Below are 6,319 nucleotides of genomic sequence, written 5' to 3' on the forward strand. Positions count from 1 at the left end.
AGCTCGGCCTTTAACACTATCATCCCAAACCTCCTCCTGCCCAAACTAACTCAGCTCTCTGTGCCCACTTCCGTCTATCAGTGGATCAACAGCTTCCTGACAGACAGACAGCAGCTAGTGAGGCTGGGAAAATACACATCCAGCACCCGTATAATCAGCACTGGAGCTCCTCAGGGTTGTGTGCTCTCTCCACTGCTCTTCTCCTGTTACACAAATGACTGCACATCTAAAGACCCCTCTGTCAAGCTCCTGAAGTTTGCAGACGACACCACACTCATCGGCCTCATTCAGGATGGTGACGAGTCTGCTTACAGACAGGAGGTCAAGCAGCTGGCTGTCTGGTACAGTCTCAACCTGGAGCTCAACACGCTCAAAACTGTGGAGATGACCGTGGACTTCAGGAGAAACCTCCCTGCACTCCCCCTACTCACCATCATGGACAGCACTGTGACTGCAGTGGAGTCATTCAGGTTCATGGGCACCACAATCTCTCAGGATCTGAAGTGGGACACTCACATTGACTCCATTGTGAAAAAGGCCCAGCAGAGGTTGTACTACCTTAGCCAGCTGATGAAGTTCAACCTGCCACAGGAGCTTCTGAAACAGTTCTACTCCGTCATTATTGAATCTGTCCTCTGCACTTCAATAACTGTCTGGTTCAGCTCAGCTACCAAATCTGACCTCAGAAGACTACAGAGCGAATCATTGATACAACCCTCCCTTCTCTCCAAGAACTGTACTCATCCAGAGTGAGCAAAAGGGCTGGCAAAATCACTCTGGACCCCTCACATCCAGCACACTCCCTCTTTGAACTGTTGCTTATTTATCTAACACTCATACTCAGCCTACACCTCAAATTTGCACATAATATACAGTACCTGTACATACAAAAACTGTCTAGTGTAATATACCTGCACATACAATTGTCAATTTATATATTTTTATTCCTTATTTACTTGTTCTATTTTTATTATCTGTGTTTTTTTTTCTGTCACTGTTATTCTGTTACACTGTGGAAACTTGTGTCACGAAAACAAATTCCTTGTATGTGTAAACATACCTGGCAATAAAGCTCATTCTGATTCTATTAGAGTAGCACTTTGTTTTACATGCTGTAGTTTCAGAGGGTTGATTATGCAAAACCTAAACATATAACATTTTTTGATTGTAGTCAGGTCAGCTCATGATAACTATCTCATCATATAAAAACAGCTAATAGCTGCTCACTGCATAGCACTGATCTCTCTGCATCACAACACCTCATGCATTGCTATAAAGAAAGATCTAACACAAGAGTCAAGGGTCAAGAGCACTACTAAAGCAAACACTGATCTCCATGATGGTGACATCGTTTTAACCAATAAAACATCAACATCTGATCCTCTGTAATTCTCAATAACAGCAGGTGTTCATCACTAATGTACAATCATAATTTAATTAGTCACTTAATTATCTCACTAACTTTAACTCTTTGAGGACTTGGGATATGACTTGAAGACTTGCTTGTGACTTGAAAGTCCCAACTCTGCAAATAACCACTTCATTCAACAGTTCTTCTCTTCCGTGTCAGTCTCTGCCGCCATTCATGAGAATACCATGACGCACGCATGTGGTGCTGCTTATGCAGAAGCCAGCATTCTGATATAGAACCCGGACGTGCTACGGCTTGTTTACAAGCAGAGGAATGCACACGCATGCGTCGTGGTACTGTCGTTAATGCGTGTCGAAGTCTGAAGCGGAAGAGAACAGAATGGATGAATAAAGTCATTATTTTTGTTTTCTTTGTGCACAAGTATTCTCGTAGCTTCATTAAATAAGGTTGAACCACTGATGTCACAGATTATTTTAACAATGTCCTTACAACATTTCTGGGCCTTGAACGTGGTAGCTCCATTGCTGTCTACAAGTCATGGCCAAAAGTTTTGGCAGTGACAAATTTTGTGTTTTGCAAAGTCAGGATCAAAAATTTTTCCTCACTGTGACATTTTTCATTGCACTTTTATTTTCTCCCTACTGACACTTTGTTCATTGCTCTTAGTTCTTCACTTGTGATTCTAAATGTTATACTTCAATTTTCATGCAGAGTAGGATGGGTTTAATGTCTCTATTGATCCCCTTTTTCTGTATTGACAGTTCTTCTTATCCAATGGACTACTTGCACTGAGCCTTGTGACTACAGCTAATTTATTTCCGGTTATGTATATTTTCAATGTGCCGTAGTCATCTAGTTGATTTAAATGGCTATAAAAATGAGAGTCCGCGGGATGATTTCAAAATAAAGACATTTTCAGAGACAGGAGAAGAATTATTCTGATGATTACTGTGTGCAGAATTTTCCAAACTCAATGGAATGTGAAGTTTTAATCCAGCATAAACCGATCTCATAAAGCAGTGACTGGTAAATCATACATGATTGTTTCACCACAGGGTGTCAGTGCACCAACTAGTAATCGCGACGCTGCAGTGTATGTGAGATCTGATAAAATCAGAATGAACCTTTATTTATCTGTATTAAATACATTTAAAAATATATATGTAAATGTCACTATTCTGTGTAATTTTTCATTCACAATCATTTCACTGTATGCAATGGCAAAATGTGAATATTCAAAGTAGTCACACTGTCAACACATTACTGTTAAAAATTATTTAAATGTTTAACATCGTTAAATTTCTTTAAGGCAGTTACCGCACATTCATTCAACCATTTTAACATTGCTCTTACGAAAATTAGCCATGCTATACTACAAATAAAACCAAAAAATTGCAATTGTAGTTAAACCATAATAAACCACAAATAAACCTGGGTTTTGCTACACTAACCATAGTTAAATCATGGTGTTTAAAATGTTATACAAATGGTAAAACCATGGTTATTTTTCGTAAGGGTGTTTATCAGTCAAATTCATTTAAAACTATAAATTCAACAGGTATGAAATATGATCAGTAAGAGAAAAATGCGAAGACAAGCGCTGACCTCGGCAGGTTAGTGGGTAAATATATTTACTTATTATTCAGAATGCATATTTGGAAGAGAAATATATTCATAAGAATATTTCAGCAGGTTGAAAATAATTCATGTTAACACAGAGAATATAACTAATGGTTTAAAAAAAATTGCCAGGCCTAAAATGCAGTAATAATCTGCTTTTTCATGAGAAACGGTCTGTATGTAGGTGCGCTAAACTCTAACTGGGAACTCACGAGCTGTACTCAGTAGAATGCGGACGTAGTTGTGCAAGTAGTCCATTAATCGGTGTGGGGAGTGATGTCACTACTACACGGCTGTAACGTTTATTATTATTTATTAGCTCTAAAAAGGGGAATATTTATGACGAATCATAAATGGTTATGATTCATAATAAATATTTAGATTATATCTTCGAATTAACTGTAGCAGAATCAATATTACAATTATTTGATCTGTCCGTCCACCGAGCAGACAATATAATCATTTATCAATTCAAGGAATATTTATTTTCTGGCCACGGAACAATAAACTGTCCTTCTTTGTACAGTGCTAGCAGTAATTCTTAGCCAAATGTAGCAAAGGTTCAAACATTCATTGACTTGGAACTGTGAACAGTAAACAGAAACAATCCGTTGTGAATATAAGGGATTTAATAAAATGAAACTATATCTAACATATAACTAACTAAAACGCTTTAGCTTCCCTGACATTTAAAAGATTTGTTTATGTCTCTGTTATCCCTGTGAGTTATGCGTTATGGCCTAAAGAGCTTTTTTCCAGTTGTTGCACACTTAACTGCACTCAAATCACAATGGTGATAGGTGACAGGTCAAAAAATTGTGCAATTAACATGCTTGTGGAGTACAAAATCTAAAATTCTACCAACTTTAAAAAAAAAAAAAATTATATATATATATATATGTAAACAATTGCCTAGCAATTTTTAAACTCCACCAACTTCTTATTTACAGTGTACTTCTCCCAGTGGTCATGTGTTCAAGTCAAGTCACATTTATTTATACAGTACCTGATACAATACAGATTCATAGTACATCAAGCTCTTTAAGAAAAAAAGTTCTCAAGATACGGTATGACTGCTTTAATTTTTTTTGTTTAAAAATTGAATTTAAGATTGCAAATTGCAAATAAAAAAAAATAAAAATAAAAAAAAGTGTATAAAGTTCAGTGTTATGAACATACCTTGCATGCTCAGGTACGGGATGATACGGTGGGTAATTGGGCTGTGGATAATTTGCAGGTTGCTTGTGCCAGTGATATAAAACCTCTGGTGGGTACTCATCTATAAAGATACATTAACATATGATGGTAAACACAGAATTAAATGCATAGTTTAGTTATGACTGCATTAGCTGCAGAGGCAACTAATTCAGGCCCACACAGAATCTGTGTGCACAGAGCTGTTTGACCAATGTCTGTGAATAATGATTTGCTGGATAAAATGTCAAATTTCTGAACAGCCAATAATCTCTCATCCACTACCAAACACTGATTAAACATGTTTAATCGCCCAACCGACGAGATTCGACTAGTGCAGACGTTGTAAAACACACTGCAAAAACTGGGCTGACAGATGCTTACTGATGTCTTGGTGTGTCAAATCCATAAGTCAAAACACAGAGACTCCAAAACAGACATTATTGTAGAAGAATATAGCGCAGAATTTAAAGTTTGTGTGGTTTTCACTCAGTGTGTCTCATCAACGCAAGCTCCACAACATCAAATCAGATTAAACCTGGTTTATTTTCTGTGCATACAGTACATGCAACTTCATCCATGTCAAAGTTTATGTTTCAAACGTCTTAAAGTAATGTTTCTGATTTCTATCAAAGTTTTAGTACATCACTAACGACTTATCTAAAGAAACTTCTGTCTTGAGTTGTTGCGTGGATGAGCACTGATAGAAATGCAGGTATGCCAACCACTGATGAAAGTCAACATTGTGCGATCACAGATGCAGAATATCCCACTACATTTATGTGTTGCATAGCTTATACAGGCTAATAATAATAATAATAATAATGCAATCAGTTTGAATCAGAAAACCTCCCCATCGAAATTCACTTCCTGGACTCAGTCCCCCCATGTCCCAGCCCCATTAAGAGTGTAGTACTTTAAGCTCAGTTTAACACATTTTATCATACTGAAATCTATTCTAATCTACTGATTCTATTGAATGGGGGATATTGTAATTCAAGTGGGGCTGTTAATGTAACAACACACACACTTCCGTAGCCCGTCTGCAAGTTGTCTAAGTGTGTAAAGTGGGCATTAATGTGTTGTTGTGGGGGTGTCTACCACAGTGTGACATAAAGTAAAAAAAAAAAAACATTTTGCGTTTAATCTTGATTTTAGTAAACCTGGTGTCTCTGACAGTAGATTGCCATTTTGGCTTGCCAAATCAAAAAGTTAATTAAACCTGAATCCTACACCAATTATATTTGGGTAAATAAATCCCAAAAATGGTAGAAAACATGGTAGAGTCATTTTATCATCATGGTTTCTTTTGCCATTTATAGAGCGAGAAATTTTGAGGTCTGAAACTTAAAGGCATTTTATAGCACAATGACCGCTTCTATGTCAAAAGATCAAAGACACTTTTGATTCCTCATATCATGACCCCTTTAATCATACCAATAACAGGCATACCGTAAAATCCTGGCTGTTTTGCTGGAGAATATCTGCATGAAATCTCTCCCAGGTCAGAGCGAAGAGGACTAGGCTTTTCTAGACTCTCCTCATCCTCACTCACATGGTTCTGGGTGTGTGAATATATGACAGGGGAACTGCAGTGATTTTGAAGACTGATGCCTGAGAAATCTTCACTCAGATCTTCTATGTGGGCTCTACAGTCTCTCTGAAGGTGTCTTCCTGAACTTTGAGGCAAGTAGAGACTGGGCAAGCCTACAGGGCTCTCCGTGTGTTGTGAATCACTTATGGAAAGTTTGGTGAGGGGACTGACCCTTAAATCTTTAGGAGGAAGCCCATAGCAACCATCTAGATAATCCAATCTACTTACATCACGAACACACATCTCTGGGCTGAATCTATTACTTTTTCCTGAGTCTTTAAGGGTGTGTGATTGGCACTGCTGGCATGCAGGCCAGACCAGATTGAGAGAGGACAAGGTCATAGACTCATCAGTCTCTACAGGCATACTAAGATGTGGACAGCAGTCTGAGAAAACAAAACAAGTGGACAAATGGAGAGAGAGAGGTTTGTGATTGGTGCATTATGGACATAATCAATAATGTCTATACCTTTAGACTGATTCAGATAAATACCTTTTAGAGGCATTAACTTAATAGAAGTAGTACTGCTATTTAGTGG

At 37.7% G+C, this 6,319-nt stretch overlaps 1 protein-coding gene across 1 annotated transcript in view; it reads right to left on the reverse strand.

Annotated features, from left to right (window-relative positions):
• Positions 1 to 6,002, reverse strand: part of traf3ip2a (TRAF3 interacting protein 2a) — a 33,724-nt gene extending 27,722 nt beyond the window's left edge. Inside the window, exons 1-2 of the mRNA XM_016231828.1 lie at positions 5,639 to 6,002; positions 4,172 to 4,271 (exon numbers count right to left, since the gene is read on the reverse strand). The gene's annotated coding sequence lies outside the window, so the exon portion shown is untranslated. The remainder of the gene's footprint in view (positions 1 to 4,171; positions 4,272 to 5,638) is intronic.
• Positions 6,003 to 6,319: the final 317 nt, after the last annotated feature.

The sequence above is a fragment of the Sinocyclocheilus grahami genome, unplaced genomic scaffold, assembly GCF_001515645.1.
Source record: "Sinocyclocheilus grahami isolate Dianchi unplaced genomic scaffold, SAMN03320097.WGS_v1.1 scaffold400.1, whole genome shotgun sequence".
NCBI lineage: Eukaryota > Metazoa > Chordata > Actinopteri > Cypriniformes > Cyprinidae > Sinocyclocheilus > Sinocyclocheilus grahami.